The sequence below is a fragment of the Erinaceus europaeus genome, chromosome 1 (genome assembly GCF_950295315.1).
Source record: "Erinaceus europaeus chromosome 1, mEriEur2.1, whole genome shotgun sequence".
Classification (NCBI taxonomy): Eukaryota; Metazoa; Chordata; class Mammalia; order Eulipotyphla; family Erinaceidae; genus Erinaceus; species Erinaceus europaeus.
This window is the reverse complement of record NC_080162.1, coordinates 189,218,674-189,236,087: the sequence shown is the minus strand read 5'-3', so window position 1 is coordinate 189,236,087 and position 17,414 is coordinate 189,218,674. Positions and strand designations below refer to the sequence as shown.

The 17,414-nt window shown below is 40.8% G+C and overlaps 1 long non-coding RNA gene and 1 pseudogene across 1 annotated transcript in view; both read left to right on the top strand.

Moving 5' to 3' along the window:
- LOC132541155 (uncharacterized) overlaps positions 1 to 14,150 on the top strand; it is a 701,393-nt gene extending 687,243 nt beyond the window's left edge. The window contains exon 3 of the long non-coding RNA XR_009552327.1: positions 13,963 to 14,150. This is a non-coding gene — a long non-coding RNA (uncharacterized LOC132541155). The remainder of the gene's footprint in view (positions 1 to 13,962) is intronic.
- On the top strand, positions 5,374 to 5,492 carry LOC132542460 (5S ribosomal RNA; annotated as a pseudogene).
- Positions 14,151 to 17,414: the final 3,264 nt, after the last annotated feature.

Genomic DNA, 17,414 nt, shown 5'->3' with positions numbered 1-17,414 from the left:
ATCATGGAAGCAGTCTACCTGATTAGATGTGCCCAAAGAAGGAGGCAAAGTGACTTTCTCTGAAATCATCTTTTCTTTTGCTAATAATTTCATCTCACCCTCTTTCTGACTATAAGAACCCCCCATTTTGCGCAAGCCCTTGTCATGACTTGCTAAACTGGATGCTGCCAGCTCATGAAGAGTTTAATAAAGTCAAATTTCTGCAGTTTTGAATTTTATCTGTTTGACACATTTAAACTTTTACAGAAATGTATGTCATTTTTTCAATAAGATGAGTCAAATAATAATAATTATGTGTAAGAATTCTTAGTGATACAAAAAAACTGAACACAAAATGTGTCCCTTACAGTTTTGTAAGGAAATGTAAATAAATGTAAATGATATGGTTAATATACAAAATACATTACATGTAGTATGGAGTTTATATGTAATACAGACCAAAAGAAAACTGAAATAATGGAAATCAAAATATAAACAGTGGTTGTTACTAGAGAGTGAGATACAAATTAAATTCATATAAAAATGGGAATTATTTTTGTAAAAATCAGCAACTTTACTCAAAGAGAATATTTTCTGGGGGGGTAGGTTGGGTATGGGTGCACACAGGTGCTCTTCAGCTCCACACCTGGACAGGCAGTGTTTTAGGATCAGTCAAGTAGGTCTTCAACTGTTTCTCTTTTTCTCCCCCTTTCTATCTTCCCCCTCCCTTACTCTCAATTCCTCTTTGTCCTACAAAATACAAATAGTAAGAAATGAAAAAAAAAATAATAATGGCTGCTAAGAGCCCCAGTGATAACCTTGGCAGCAATGCAAAAAGGAAAGATATTTTCTGAACCTTATGGTGTAAGAATAAGTGGTAGTAGAAAATCAGTAGACACTCCCAGTCCTGGAACCTCTAGGATGGGGCTCACTTTCCTGCATGCTTCTCTCAACTCATACCAAATGATATTGCATCTGCTGTTCCCAACCTAATCAACACAACAAGTACCACAATGGTATGCTTCACTTCAGACTGTGTCCAGAGACATCAGGCATGGAATGTCAACCCTTCAGCCTCATTATTCAGGTGAGACCTTTCCTTTCATAGTATTCTCTAATTCCATTCCAGGTGGTTCACTTCCTAACAAAATCCCAAAACCTAGATGTAAACCAGGTCCCATGAGATAGAGCATGTATATGCTGGGAAATTGTGCAGATGCAGTCACATCTGCCATGTTGTCCCCTCAGGCTACTGCTAGTTCCTGGGAGAGTTGGGACATTCTCAGAGTGCCTGTTCCACCATGTTGTGCCCTCAGGGCATTGTCTATTTCCCCATGATATTTGGAGTGCTTTGGTTACTCCTCCCCACTCCCATTCTCACGAGAGTTATTATCCTATCCTGGAGTGCTATGGTTACTGGGTTGAGGGTGAGGGTTGATGTTCAGCTTCACGGGGCAGGGGTGGGTGGGTGGTGGGAAGTGGGGGTATGCAGTAGTCTTTATCAGTCACTATCAGGCCACCCCATCAGCTGGAGCCCTATTCAGTGAGTTCTGAGATGCCCAAACAGGCAGGATGGGCCTAGATCTCAAATAAATCCCTCTCTCCATTGTTACTGGTCATCTCTATCAGGAACAACACAATATACCCTTTTGTGGGCCCCCCATAGGACCTTGACCTCAACTTGGATCAATAACAGTAGAGAATGTTTCATCTTCTGAAGGAAGGATGGATAACATACTCTATGCTACTCCTGAAGAAGATGGGTTCTGATATTGGGGCAGCTTGGAATGTTCCTACTCATGACCACAGAATGTGAGCTCAGATCTACAGGGATGCAGTGGTCACATAGGCTCCTAAGCTGAATATGGGCCCCAGATCACATCAAATGGATGGGGTTTACAGCCAACAATATTGATACCCCTTTCCCATATTAGGGAGCTACTCTCTTCCCTGATCCAGCTTTCTGTTCCTTTTCCATCCATGACATCATCTCCCCAGACAATAACTTGGATCCACCTGTATATCAGATTTCAGGCTTAGGGAAAATAAAATAAACTAGTATAGCCACAGGGCCTTTTGAATATAGGACCCTGCCCTCAACTTGTGTATTTTTGCTTTCAGGCATATATTTTGCCCTAATTTGTGGATATATGTAAACATATACTCTATCTTATGGGACCTGCTCTATCTAGATTTTAAAATTTTGTTAGGAAGTGAACCACCTGGAATGGAATTAGAGAATACTATGAAAGGAAAAGTCTCACCGGAGTAATGTGGCTGAAGGGTTAACATTCCATATCTGACATCTCTGTACACAGTCAGAAGTGAAGCATGCTGAGGTGGTACTCCTTGCATTGATTAGGTTGGGATTGGTGGATGCAATATCATGTGGTATGAATTGCGAGAAGCATGCAGGAAAGTGAGCCCCACCCTAGAGGTTCCAGGAGTTGGGGAAATATAGGCTCTAAAGAAGAAGCGGGAGGATCCTGTTTACATAGTTATTACTGTATTCACATTATTTGGAGATTGGGTTAACTTTGAAATATCCCTTTGTTAGGATTTGTTGTATCATACACACCATCACCATAATGTATGTCCTTTGACATTATTTGTATATAGCTGTGCCACTGGTTGCTTCTGTTCTCCCTGGTCTAAACTTTTAAGAGAGTCAGCATATCAAAGACTCAGCCTATGTATTAAAAAGACTCTGTCCATGATTTAAAAACTTGGAGACATTCAATCAGTTTTTCCCCTGTCATACTAATTAAATAATGACTTATATGACTATAAATTGATAGGAGTGTACATAAACACCATTTGAACCACCAAAAGACTACTGCATACCCCCACTTCCCACCACCCACCCACCCCTGCCCTGTGAAGCTGAACATCAACCCTCACCCTCAACCCAGGGTTTTTACTTTGGTGCCCTACTCCAGATTCAGTCAAATCCTGCTTTGAGTTTCCCTTTCTTCTATTCTTTCTCAACTTCTGTATATGAGTGGGATCATCCCATACTCACCTTTATCTTTCTGACTTAGTTCACTTAAAATAATTCCTTCTAGCTACATCCAGGATGGGTCAGAGAAGGTGGGTTCATTCTTCTTTTTTTTATTTAAGAAAGGAGACATTAGGGAGTCGGGCTGTAGCGCAGCGGGTTAAGCGCAGGTGGCGCAAAGCACAAGGACCGGCATAAGGATCCCGGTTTGAACCCCGGCTCCCCACCTGCAGGGGAGTCGCTTCACAGGTGGTGAAGCAGGTCTGCAGGTGTCTATCTTTCTCTCCCCCTCTCTGTCTTCCCCTCCTCTCTCCATTTCTCTCTGTCCTATCCAACAATGACGACAACAACAATAATAACTACAACAATAAAACAACAAGGACAAAAGGGAATAAATAAATAAAATAAAATATTTTTTAAAAAAAGAAAGGAGACATTCACAAAACCATAGAATAAGAGAGGTACAGTTCCGCACAATTCCCATAACCCGATCTCCATATCCCATCCCCTCCCCTGATAGCCTTCCCATTCTCTCTCTCTCTCTCTCTGGAGATGGTATCTCAATGTTGTCTTTATTTGCATTTCTCTTAACAATCAGTGACCTGGAGCAGTTTTTCTTGTGTTTGCTAGCCTTTTGGATCTCTTCTGTAGTGAATGTTCTGTTCATATCCTCTGCCCATTTTTGGATGGGGTCATTGCTTTTTTGTTGCTAAGTTTGCTGAGCACTTTGTATATTTTGGTTATTAGTCTCTTGACTGATATATTGTATATGAAGATCTTCTCCCATTCTGTGAGGGGTCTTTTTGTTTGGGTGATGGTTTCTTTGGCTGTGCAGAAGCTTTTCAATTTGATGTAGTCCAATTTTTTTTAATTTATTTATTTCCTTTTGTTGCCCTTGTTTTTTTATTGTCTCTTTGTTGTATAGGACAGAGAGAAATGGAGAGAGGAGAGGAAGACAGAGAGGGGGAGAGAAAGACAGACACCTGCTGACCTGCTTCACCGCCTGTGAAGCAACTCCCCTGCAGGTGGGGAGCCGAGGGCTCGAACTGGGATCCTTAAGCCCATCCTTGCGCTTTGCACCATGTGCGCTTAACCCGCTGCGCTACCTCCCAACTCCCCAATTGGTTTTTTTAATCTTTTTTAATGTGTTTTATATTTATTTAATTATTCCCTTTTTGTCCTTTTTTATTGTTGTAGTTATTATTGTTGTTGTTATTAATGTCATTGTTGCTAGATAGGAGAGAGAAATGAAGAGAGGAGGAGAAGACAGAGAGGAGGAAAGAAAGACAGACACCTGCAGACCTACTTCACCACCTGTGAAGCGACTCCTCTGCAGGTGGGGAGCCCAGGGTTTGAACTGGGATGCTGGTCCTTGTGCTTTGCGCCAGATTTGTTTTTATTTTATTCTCCCTTGCAATTAGGTTTGAATCATCAAAGATGTTCTTGAGTGTTGGAGAATGGGCCCACTGTCCAGGAAAGTCCAGGCCATTGTTTCTATGAGATCTGACTGGGTTGACCTCCAACTCTCCCTTTAGGTGAAGAGAAAGGCTGGTTCCCAGGTCTCTGGAATTTATGAAGGCTGGACCCGGGCTCCTTTCTACACATGCCACCTACCCCCCCTTTCCTTCTGTAATTAAATGCCATGGATTACTGTGTTAACTTTAAAATCCCAGCAAACATCTTCATTGCTCAGCTATCTCAGCTTTTCCTCTCTCCTACTGCTCTAAAGTGCCTGCAATTTACCTCCGGAAAAATGTACATTGTAAAGCAAACAGTCTGTTTGTAAAACTGTAAATATGGATTGTCTTGCTCTATATTTGGGTTAATGGATATCCCAAACTTTCCCCCCGAGTTGTGGCATACATTTACCTGCTTTTTCTTTCAATAAATGAATTGTCCTACTGATGCTTTCCCAGGGCTGACTGCTTGTCTCCTTGCACACTTTGCCCCCTGCACGCTGAGCTACCCCAGGACCCGAGGGGGCCACTTTCAACTGCCGTCTCCCAACCACCAGGGAAATGGGCAGACACAGAGCGAGCTGGCACTTGAGGTTTAGGTAGGAAAGTGTTCCACCAATATTTTCCTCTAAATATTTGATAGTTTCTGGTCTAACATCCAGGTCCTTGATCCATTTGGAGTTGACTTTTGTTTCTGGTGAGATAAAGTGGTTCAGTTATCATTCTTCTGCATGTTTCAACCCAGTTTTCCCAGCACCATTTATTGAAGAGAGCCTCCTTCCTCCATTTAATACCTTGGGCCCCCTTATCAAGATTATATGTTAGGTGTGGGGATTTAGTTCTGGGCTTTCAATTCTGTACCACTGGTCTGTGTGCCTATTTTTGTTCCAGTACCAGACTGTTTTGATGATGGCCTTATAATATTGTTTGAGATCTGGGGTCTATGGCCATACCACCCTGAACATGCCTGATCTCATCTGATCTTGGAAGCTAAGCAGGGTCGGGCCTGGTTAGTACTTGGATGGGAGGCCACCAGGGAGATCTGGGAGTGTGATACCTCCATTTCTGTTTTTGGACAGACAGAGAGAGCTAGAAGCCCATAGGTCTTTTACTTTTTTCTCTCTCATTTGCTAAATTTTATTTATAAAAAGGAAACACTGACAAATCCAGAGGATAAGATGGGTACAACCCCACATAATTTCCACCACCAGAATTTTGTATTCCATCCCCTCCCTTGATAGCTTTTCTATTCTTTATCCCTCTTGGAGTATGGACCCAAGGTCATTGTGTGTTGCAGAAGGTGGAAGGTCTGGCTTCTGTAATTGTTTCCTCACTGAGCAGAGGCATTGACAGGTGGATCCATACTCCCAGCCTGCCTCTTTCTTTCCCTAGTGGGGCGGGGACTCTGGGGAATCAAAGCTTCAGGACACATTGGTGGGATTGTCGGTCCAGGGAAGTCTGTTTGGCATCATGCTAACATATGGAACCTGGTGGCTGAAAAGAGAGTTAACATATAATGCCAAACAAATTGTTGACCAATCATGAACCTAAAGGATGGAATAGTGCAGATGAAGAGTTGAGAAAGTCTCTGCTTTGTAGATAGCTAGTAGGCATATTTTAGTTATATTCCAAAGGGCCTGTGGCTATACTAGTTTTTTTTTCCTTTTTATTTTTCCCCTGAGCCTGAAATCTGATATGCAGGTGCATCCAAATTATTGTCTGGAGAGATGATGTCATGGCTGGAAAAAGGACCAGAAATCTGGATCAGGGAAGAGAGTAGCTCCTAAAAATGAGAAAGGTATATAAATATTATTGACTGTAAACCCCATCAATTTAATTTGATCTTGGGCCCATATTCAGCTTAGGAGCCTATGTGACCTCTGCATTCCTATAGATCTGAGCTCACATTCTGTGATGATGAGTAGGAGTGTTTCAAGCTGCCCAAATTATAGAACCCATCTTCCTCAGGTGGAAGACAGTGTATGTTGCCCAGCCTCCCTTTGGAGGATGGAACATTCTCTACCGTTGTTGATCCAAGTTGAGGGCAAGATCCTATGGGGGTTCACAAAAAGGCCTAGTTTGTTGTTCCTGATAGAAATGACCAGTAACAATGGAGAGAGGGGTTTATTTGAGGTCTAGGCCCATCATGTCTATTCGGGAATCTCAGGACTCTCCAAATAGAGCTCCAGCTGATGGGGTGGCCTGATAGTAACTAAAGAGTCATCATTACAGTATGCCAGTCTCTTGCTCTTATTCATCTTTTGCAGTCCTTGTCTTGATAAGGTTAGCTTTGGAGTGAGTGAGAGAACTTTAATAGGAAGTAGGTGAGGAGGGTATCTAAGTCTAATGAGATACTACTTCATTATGAACTTCATACTGACTCACTACAGACTATTGTGCACTGTTGCTTTCAGGTATGTATTTTGCCCTAATTTATGGATACATGTGAACATATGCTCTATCTTACCGGAACTGGTCTATATCTATGTTTTGGGACTTTGTTAGGAAGTGAACCTCCTAGAGGAATTAGAGAATACCATGAAAGGAAAGGTCTCGCCCAAGTAATGAGGGTAAAGGGTTGACATTTCATGCCTGACGTCTCTGGACACAGTCTGAGGTGAGCATGCTGAGGTGGTACTCGTTGCATTGATTCACTTGGGATCAGTGGATGCAGTATCATTTGGTATGAACTGAGAGAAGCATGCAGGAAAGTAAATCCCACCCTAGAAGTTCTAGGACTGGGAGAAATATAGGCTCTATAGAGGAAATGGGAGGTTCCTGCTGTCTTAGGGTTAGGAAGATACTAGATAGTTATTGCTATAATCACATTATTTGGTAATTGGGTTAACTTTGAAAAAATCCCTTTGTTAGGATTTGCTGTATCAAGTCTTTCACTTTTCTATAGAATATTTTGTTGTCAGGCATGTGCCAATAATTGATTAGCTTGTCCTCCATTAAAGGGTGAAAAGTTGTTATTTCCTCCATTTTTATAGATAAGAAGATACAATTATAGATTACGTAAATGTCTTACATAATGACATCTCAAAAGTTTGAAGGACAGAGGTGGAGTTAGAACTTGTGCTTTCTGACTTGCCCTGAGAGGTCCACTGGGCCACACTGCCTCTCTGCAGGACAATATAACACGCAGTCAGAGGCAGATGTTGCCTGTCACACTGACTATCCATCATACCCACAAGAAGGTGAAACTACAAAGGGGGATTTGAAAAATAGTTTTACACAAGAGGCTAGAATTCTTGACTAAAACAAGGGCTTAGAAATCAGTATCTCTGGGGAAGCAGGGCTATTAGAGAAAGAGAGAGGCAGGCTGGGAGTATGGATTGACCTGTCAACGCCTATGTTCAGCAGAGAAGCAATTACAAAAGCCAGACCTTTCACCTTCTGCATCCCATAATGACCCTGGGTCCATATTTCCAGAGGGACAAAGAATAGAAAAGCTATCAGGGGAGGGGATGGGAACTGTATGAAGTTGTACCCCTCTTATCCTATGGTTTTTGTCAGTGTTTCCTTTTTATAAATAAAAATTAAAAAAAAAAAGAAATCAGTGTCTCAATAGTAATTCATAATATAACCCTCAATTAGTCATTTCTGCTGGACATTCAATAAGATTCTGAGTCAAATTTCACAGGTTCTCAAATAACAATAGGTAAGATTTTTTCAAAATATTTTTAATTATTTTATTTTTAGTAAAGACAGAGGTTGAGATGGAAGGGAGAGATAGAGAGGGAGAGAGAAAGATACCTGCAACTGAAGTGAAAAATAGAATGTCAAAGCAAAAAGTTAATTAACCAAACTATAAGAAGGAGATAACAGAAGGCTTTGAGAACCCCCACAACCCCACCCCTTTCCCCCACAACACTATGTGCCACTGGGGTGGGGTTGTGGGGGTTCTCAAGGCCTTCTGTGGGTGTGTGGAGTGGGGGGAGGCCAGTGTTTGCTTCCCCAATGTTAAAAAAGTTCACCACACATTATCTCAATAAAGAATTGAGGAGAGAGCATGATTTTCAGGAATTTTACATTTTATTCTGGAAAATTAAGAACATTCGCATGTTAGTGAGGGAGGGAGAGAGAGAGAGAGAGAGAGAGAGAGAGAGAGAGAGAGAGAGATATGCTGGAGTTACTAATTAGATCTGAACAGAAAAGAGAGTGAAGCCATGCCCACAGGACTAGCTTTTAATGCCCAAGCCCCACCTCCACCTTTCCAAGCCACACCGTCACCACTCCCATTTTCTGGGTGGTACCCTCCAGGTAGCACATGTCTCTCAACACAAGGAATAGGATTTAGGGATTGTCCACTGCCTCTATAATTTTCTGAACTATTTCTCAACCTGCCTCCTCCTATACGTCCTTTTTCTTTGCTAAAGAACCATTTATCAGAGGTGATTGGTGAATGACTTTAAATGTCACTAAGAAAAATTGTCCATAGAATTGATTTAGAAGAGAACAGCTACTGCAGTCCCTTCATTATTCCAGAAAGAAAGCTGAGAAGACAAGTAAATTCTGAGCATACACCTGAGGGTCAGATGAACTCTTTTTGCACAGGCCCAGTGTCTCCCAGGCGAGGTTCTATTCTACCACATATCAAACACGATTGAGTAAGCAAGAATTATTATTGTTTTCTAATGGCCTACTATAATTGGCAAAGAAGAAAAAAGAAAAGTGCATTTACTTTCAAGATACCTGTTCAAGGGAGTGACAGAAACATAGGATTTACCAATGACATACACATTTTGAATACTTCTGGAGATGGCTGGGTAAAGAGATAAACAGTATCTCCTATCTCTAAATAAACATCAAGGGCCATTCAGTCTACTCTGCCACTCCAGGAAGACTGGTCCTGAAATGAATGCAGCCTAGAAAGTTCCCAGCTGTGTTGGTATGCATGAGACCCCTTCTGTTTCATTTGGTTTAAATCCCCCCTGCTTAACACTATTCTATTTACATAACCACTTCATTCTATTTACATAACCACTGTTAACAAGTTCCACCCTCCCTCCAGGGCATTTGTGGTTCAGTGATAGGATTCTCGCCTAATCTGCCCCCTCTTTGTCACACTCTGATTTTCACCAGTCACTTTTCTCTCCACCCTCTCTATGTCACATCCTGTTTCCACCTTACTTGGCAAGTATATATAAAGACAGCATTGTGAGTTTTACAGTACTTTACCTTTAGTTTAGCTTAGCTCGGCTTAGTTTGTGCTGTGTCCTGCATGAATAAAGAGATACTGCCTACAGCTCAACCATGAATCCCTGGTCGTCTGTTACCCGCCCGTGAAGCCAGCCCAGCAAAAACAACATACCCCGTCGAAAACAACACAGCTGTGGTCAGTGGACTGAGCTCTCAGACTGACAGGGACTCAGATGTTACACAGTCTCCTGTGATAAATAGGAATTGATATGGGCCTGAGGTCAGATCGATGGGGTAAACAATGGTATGTGTATACTTTACTCATGTTTGGAAGCTACTTTCTGCCCTAATCCAGCTTCCTTAGCACTATTCTCAACTCTGACACCATCTTCACAGACAATAAATACCTTTAGCCCTCCCACATGTTAGCTATGAAGCTCAAGCAAAATTCCTAAAGCCATGGGTCCCCTGGAACATACCTAAAATGGATTTCCTATGTTTTTAGTACAAAAGACCCCTAATTTCATCTGCTATATTCCTACCTTTTGGGTTCATTTTTATTAAACAGTTTGTCCTGCTTTATATCTTACCACCTTTCAGCCACCAAGTTGCAGAAACTACCATGATTCCATTCTGACTTCCCTGGGCAAACAACCTCACCAATATGTTCTGAAGCCTTACCTCTGCAGACCCTTATCCCACTAGGGAAAAATAGAAAGAGGCTGGGGATATATGTCCACCTACCAATGTCCATGTTCAGCAGAGAAGCAAATATAGAAGCCAGACTTTCCACCTTCTGCACCCAATAAAGAATTTTGGTCCATACTCCCAGGAGGATAAGGACTAGGGAAGTTTCCAATGGCGGGAACTGTGTAGAAATTATGCCCCTGTTATCTTTCAATTTTGTTCATTATTATCAAATCAGTAATAAAAATAGTTAAAAAATTGAGATTTATGATTTTAAGAGACACAGAGGAAAAGGAACTTGTCATACTGCCTTAATATTTAGCAGAATCTTGGTTTAGTTCTTTGATTCTTGCATTTGTCTCCATTCTAGAGTTTTTGGAAACTCTGTGGGAAGATTTTTACGTGAATTTTGAATGCCAGTTGCTGACCCTCCCTGTAACTTCTCTGCCTCAATTAGTTCAATGAGTATCATCTATCTTTCCAGCTGATTTTGACCCAAAATGTGTTAAATTCAAGTTTTGTTCAATTCACTTTATTATGCTTTTTGTTTTCATTTTTGCTTTTACTTTGTCCACAAATTAAAGAATTTAGAGAGAAAAAATTATTTTAAAATTTAGAATTTAGAGAAAATATATATACTTCAGTAAGTAGATAAATTACTCAGTTTTCTAAAAGACAGCACTTTATAATGCTAAACAGCATTTATGCAGACATAAAGAAAACTGATGTATAAATTAGAATATTTAAAAGTCATAAGTGGGGGGTCTAGAGGTGTATCACATTATAGAGTGTATGTTATCATGGGTAAGGACACGAGTTTGAGCCTCTGATGCCCCCATGGGAGTGTCTGCATGGAGGAAGATTCATGAGTGGTAAAGTAGTGCTTCAGTCTTTGTCCTCTTCTCTTCCTCTGTGTCTGACTCTTTCTGTCTTTCATCCTCTAGCTAAAAGAAAATAAGAGAAAAAAAGAAAAGAGAGGAGGAGAGAAAGGAACAGAAGATATAAGAAAAGAGAAAAAAACTTCCTGGAGTTATGCAGGAACCAAGCCCTAGATAAGACTGATGGCAGAAAAAAAAAAAGTAAGTGTATGCCCTTTTCTATCTTCTGAGTTGTGGAGAATAATATATGGCATTGATTATATATTGTCACTGTGTCATAGCATCTGAACTTAGCCAGAACTTTATTTTTTACTTATCCAATCCTCAGTCAAATACAGAGATAATCTCCATAATTTTCTGATTTCCATAAATTTACCTTCATCTAACTTTTTTTTAAGTTCTTTACTCTGGAATAGTAAAAAATAATAGCTCTTGGGTATTTGGAAGTGATTATTTCATCTGTTTCCTTCCCTAGCCTGTTGATGACTATGATTGCTCTTCCAACATCCTTCAGCTTGTCAATAGTTTCCTATAACCTTCCGGTTATGAGGAGACATAGTCCACATGGTAATGAGCTTCCTACTCTAAATCCGGTTATGAGGAGACATAGTCCACATGGTAATGAGCTTCCTACTCTAAATCCACAAACACCCTGTTGGTGACATTCCCCAGAACTAACCTCCCATCAGAGGCTTTATTAACACAAATGAACTATGATGGTTTGACATTTCTTACTTTAATGATCAAATGATGGGTTCTGCTGCTACCATTTCTTCAGCAAAAGTTCAAAATTCACCTGCTTAATAAAGAATTCATCTTAGTACTTTGCCATTACAACCAATTGTAATATACAATTTTGTCAGAACATGATTTCAATAACACAGTTTACTTTTTCAAAATTATAAAAGTTGATGTTCCCCATCATCAATACCTTAGCAATTTTTCATAATTTAATATGAGTAGTATTGTGACTTTTTCCAGAATCACATTTTCACGATTTATTATCTACTCAGAATATAAATTGCCTAGACTTGGAATCTAAGTCAATTAACTTTTCTTGCAGTTGTTTTTCTTTGTTTTTCTTTTGTTCATCATAGAATTTGGGACATTTTCCTGAGATCATTCCTTCTGCTCTTGGCTGTCATGTGCATCTGTGTCTTCATGTTCTGTGAAGAGTAAGGGGAAGAAAAAGCACGAGGACCATGTTTCATTCAATGCACAATTCCTTGAGATGAAAGGTTATCGCCTGAAAGGGAGAGAAAGCTCAGCAGCTGAAGAAACCAGATGCTCCTGTGGATAGCAGCGTCCAGAATTTTCAAATTAAAATTGTAATGAAAAACAATGTTGTTGTCTTTTTATTGTTTAAAACTTTATTTACTGGAAAGATAGGATTAGATACGGAGTTCTCGTGCTAGGAATTATATGGACGTGTACCCCTCTTATCCTATTGTCTTGTCAATACTTCCATTTTACAAATAAATAAATAAATGTAATATCAGTTACTTTCATTGTCAATTCTTGAATAACACAGTTTATGGGGTAGAGACTGAACAAGCATCAGGAGGATCTAAGTGAACAGCAAAAGCAGGCACAAGGTGTGAGAAATTTCTTTTTATGTGTGTGCTGTTAGAATCTAAAAGTTTATTTAAATGCATTTATACTAAGGAATTAGTTGGGCTAGCAATAAATAAAGACTTTTAAAATAATTTTATACAAAAACATAGTAGAAATGCAGGTGGTTCAATCCCACATACATAAACTAAGCATACCTTCTAAAAGACAGCCTCTAGCTTCTTGTAAAAATATAGGGATATTCCAAGAAGCTAAACATTTCAATAACTGATTAAATAAACCCTGATGCATCCACACTACACAATAACATACTAATTTTTTGTCACGTAAAATTTTAAAATGTAGGGATCAGTCAATGGCACACTTAGCTCAACCATATGTTACAATGCACAAGAACCAGGGATCAACAGATCCCATAAACCCAATATTGGTTTGGATACAACAAATGACACTCAATGATTTACCAACTGGGAGAAAGTCTAAGCTCATCAGATAATGAAAGGATTATGAAAGTTGGATAAGATAAGAGACTGGCCCACTTAATGATGACTGTTTTGGCCAATACCAGGGCACCCCATCCTCTGGGACTCTAGTCAGGGGATCCTTGGAGTCCCATTTAAATATGATTGGCCTAGACTTCTAATAGATCCCTCTCTCCTCCGTCACTGATCAGTTCCATCGGGAACACCATCATGAGCCCTCTTGTAGACCTCTACAGGACCTTGCCCTCACTGACCACAGTATCAGGGGTGTGGGGTGAACAGAAACCTCTATCATACAGGCATTTTTAAAAAAGAAACTGGCACAAACATGGAGAAACATGTAAGCAAGTAACAAGAACCAGTGTGCGGCCAAGGGAAGGCCTGAGGGGGCCATTTTTTTGTCTCTGTGGGTAAAACTTTATCAGCTTAAAAAAAAACATTTCTTGCCTCTGGGGGGTGTATATGTCTCGACGGACATTTGCATGGGGGTGGGGAATGGCCTAGAGTCTCAAAGGCAGCTGGCTGCAATTTACTTACTATGAAACAAAACTTGTCATTAGCATAATCATAGCACAATCTAACATTCTAATAGAGAAGGAATTTGAGACTTTTACATATCAACAATGTCCTTTTAACCTTTTGTTACACCCATTCAAGATGGAGACACACCCTAGGTGTGAGCAGGAAAGAAAACCTCAGGCATGAGAATAATTAGCATAGCCATTGTGTAATCTACCATTTCTAACAGAGAAGGTAATCGAGAGTTTTACATATCAACAAGTCTATTTAACCTTTTGTTACACCCATTCAAGATGGAGACACACCCTAGGTGTGTGCAGGTCTTGTTTAGACCAACTTAGTTAAAATATATTGATTGTAAACTAATTTTTACCTCAGACTTTAAATGTAAGTTAATTTTATCTTTATGAGAATTACGTTGAAAACCTTTTTCATTTAACTTAGCCTAGTAAGAATTTAGCCTTAAAGTTACTATTTACCAAACTTTAAACACACACATAAACATGGTCATTAATACACAAGGAGAGAAACCTTTTTTACGAAGACATGTCATTTTAAACACGAATTTAGATATGTACTGTCTTAGTTGTTGGGGGGGGTCACCATCCGGAGGTGGCTTCCAGCGCAGCTCCACTTCTAGGAATTGCAGGTTGCAATCTCTGCACAAATCTCTGCGTACTCCAGCTTGTCTGCCTTCAGACCGGAGCTGGAGATCTCAGCCAGGGTGTCCAGTTTCAGCAGGGAGCCCGGGGGGTCCGGGAGGTCCAGGATCTGTATAGAATTCATAGCCCGAGGGCGGGCGGGCCAGCCTTGTAGAAGGCACGGGCCAAGGCGCCCTGGGGTGGTGGCCATGATAGGCTGCCGTGGCCCTGCCCCATGGCCCTGCCATGTCTGCTGTCCTGCTCGCAGTGGCCAAGCAGCATGGAGGTATCACACGTCCAGTGTCCTGCGCCACGCGGTGGAGAGCCGGCTTTTGTGGGCTGGCCTGCGTGTTGGCATTGGGCTCCAGCGTGTTGACATCAGGCTCCTGCGTGTTGGCATTGGGCTCCTGCATGTTGGCATCGGGCTCCAGCGTGTTGGCATCGGGCTCCTGTGTGCTGGTGTCAGGCTCTTGTGTGCTGGTGTCAGGCTCCTGTGTGCTGGCATTGGCCTCCTGCGGGCTGCAGGGCTGCGGGCGCGGTGTGCGGGGTTGTCTGGGTGCAGCCGGCTGGCTGGCTGCTCCACCAGGTGGAAAAGGCAGCTCCACGCCTCGCCTCTTGCCAGCTGGCTCTTCCCGACTCCGCTGGCTGTTCTGAGTACGCCCGAGCAAGTGGAAACCACAGAGTGGTCCAGAGATAAATGTTCCAGAAACAGCAAAACAGTCTCATGAAGAAAGAGCAGAGGCCTTTGGAGATCTCTTCACAAGCAGAAGAGAAGGCCATAGTGCATAGGTAGCCAAATTGTCTTCATTTATCTGAGAGATGCCCAGGTCAGGTCCACAAGGGAGCCATTTGTTGTTAAAATTCAGAGGCTCCAGCTGGCCAGGCTAGCTTCATGGGCGGGTAACAGAGACTCGAAGACACACGGCTGGGCAGGGAAGCTGTATTTTTTTATTCAGGAACAACGATTTATAAACTAAGACAAACTAATCACCAAACAGAACTCTCCTGCCTCCTTCCCCCACAGCGGTGCCAAGCACTCTCGAACTCTGTCACTCTGGAACTCTGTCGGGGTTCCTTGGGGTGGGGACAAGCGGGCCCGCAAAACTAGAAGGACTGAACCAATTTTCTTGGCAGGGGGAGAGCTAGAACAAACCAATGTAAAGCATACAACAACCAATATGTTCTAAATTCTTGCCTCTCCAGAGCTCTACCCAACTAGGGAAAGATAGAAACAGGGGGTATAGATCAACCTGCCAATGTCCATGTTCAGCAGAAAAGCAAGTACAGAAGCCAGACTTTCCACGTTCTGCACCCCACAAAGAATTTTGGTCAATATTCCCAAAGGGATAAAGAATAGAGAAACTTCCAATGGAAGGGATGGAACACAGAACTGTGGCAGTGGGAATTGTGTGGAATTATAACCCTGATATAGTACAATCTTGTTTATTATTATTTAAGCACTAAAAATTTTTTAAAAAATAGCAGTGCTCAAGACCCTATCTCCACCTACAGGGAAGCTTCACAAGCAGTAAAGCAGTGCTGTAGGTCTCTCTCTTGATCTCTCCCTCTCTATCCATCCCTTCACTCTCAATTTCTCTGTCAAATAAATAAATAAATAAATATTTTGATAATTCTATCAAATTTTGGTATAGAAATATACTTATTTACATAGAAATTACACACACAAATTACTTAATAAAAAGTTTACCAGATTTGGGGAAATAAATCAACATGATAAAGCACAAGATTTGCATGCCTGAGGTGTCAGAGACTCCATGACCACAGGGAAGAACTAAGCATCATTCTGTTTTCTCTCTCTCTCTCTCTCTGTGTGTGTGTGTGTGTGTCACATAAAAGAAAAAAAAAAAAACACTTTTTAAAGTTTACCAGAAAAATGTTAATGTTTCATTTTGTTTATATATTTGTGTGGGTATTTACTAGACATACATATTTATAGCTAGGAATAGAAATGGAGGCTTACATAACAAACTTGAATAATGACATCTCTAGAAGAGTAATTATGGTTAACTAGTTCCTTTATGCTTATTTTTTATTTTCTAATTTGTATAATGAGTGTGGATTTTTCTACAATAAAAGGCATCTTGTTTTAATGGTAAAAATGTTTTGAAAGAGAGAAACAGAGACAGAAAGAGTGAAAGGGACCACAGCACTGAAGCCTCTTTCAGTGTATAGAGGGCTAGGCTCTAACCTAGATCAAGCACATGGGGAAGAAGTATACTATCCAAGTGAGCTTTTTAACCAACCCTATTTTATTTTAATGAAAGCATAGATAGGCAAAAAATGTTAGCATCACAAAAATGAGTGATTTTTTTTTTTTTTAGCTACAGGGTTAATCAGTTCAGGCTTAAGGTAGTACTAGAAATAAAACTTGCTCATTATGTCCAATGGCTCAGATTTGAAAGTCTTCTGCACTACTGCTGCTATTCTTGTGGCCCCAAAATGAGTAATTTAATTCAGAAGATGTTTATTAGTTTCATAGAGGCACATGGATATGTGATATGAGTGTACGGGAAAAGGAGAATTTTTCATTTTAATTTAGGATGCCAAGAAAAAACATTATTCTCCTCAGTCCCTTTCTTCCCCTAAAAGTGCACCATCCCTCACCATGGAGTGGTTGGTTGAGAAATTCTGTAAGCTTGTAAGGAAATAAATGTTGACTCCAACAGGAGCTTCAAGCCATGTCTTGGTGGCATTATGTTATAAAATCTGGATGCTAGGAAACATCTGAGTAAAGTCAGCATGAACTGAAAACTACTTTCCTATCATTAGACACATTTCTTCAAATAATATATGCCAATGACATGGCAAAAGCATTTCAAAGCTTATTTAGTTTTTCTGATATTTGCAGAGGTAAAACCTGGTTCATATTTGAAAGAATTTGTTCACAATAGATATCCACTGCCTACGTTTACAAAGTAAACTTTACTTCTTTCTTTTATTACTTCCAAGAGCAAACTTTTACTTGCCTGATATTTCATGTGTGTGTGTGTGTGTGTGTGTGTGTGTGTGTGTGTGTGTGTGTGTGTGTGCGCATG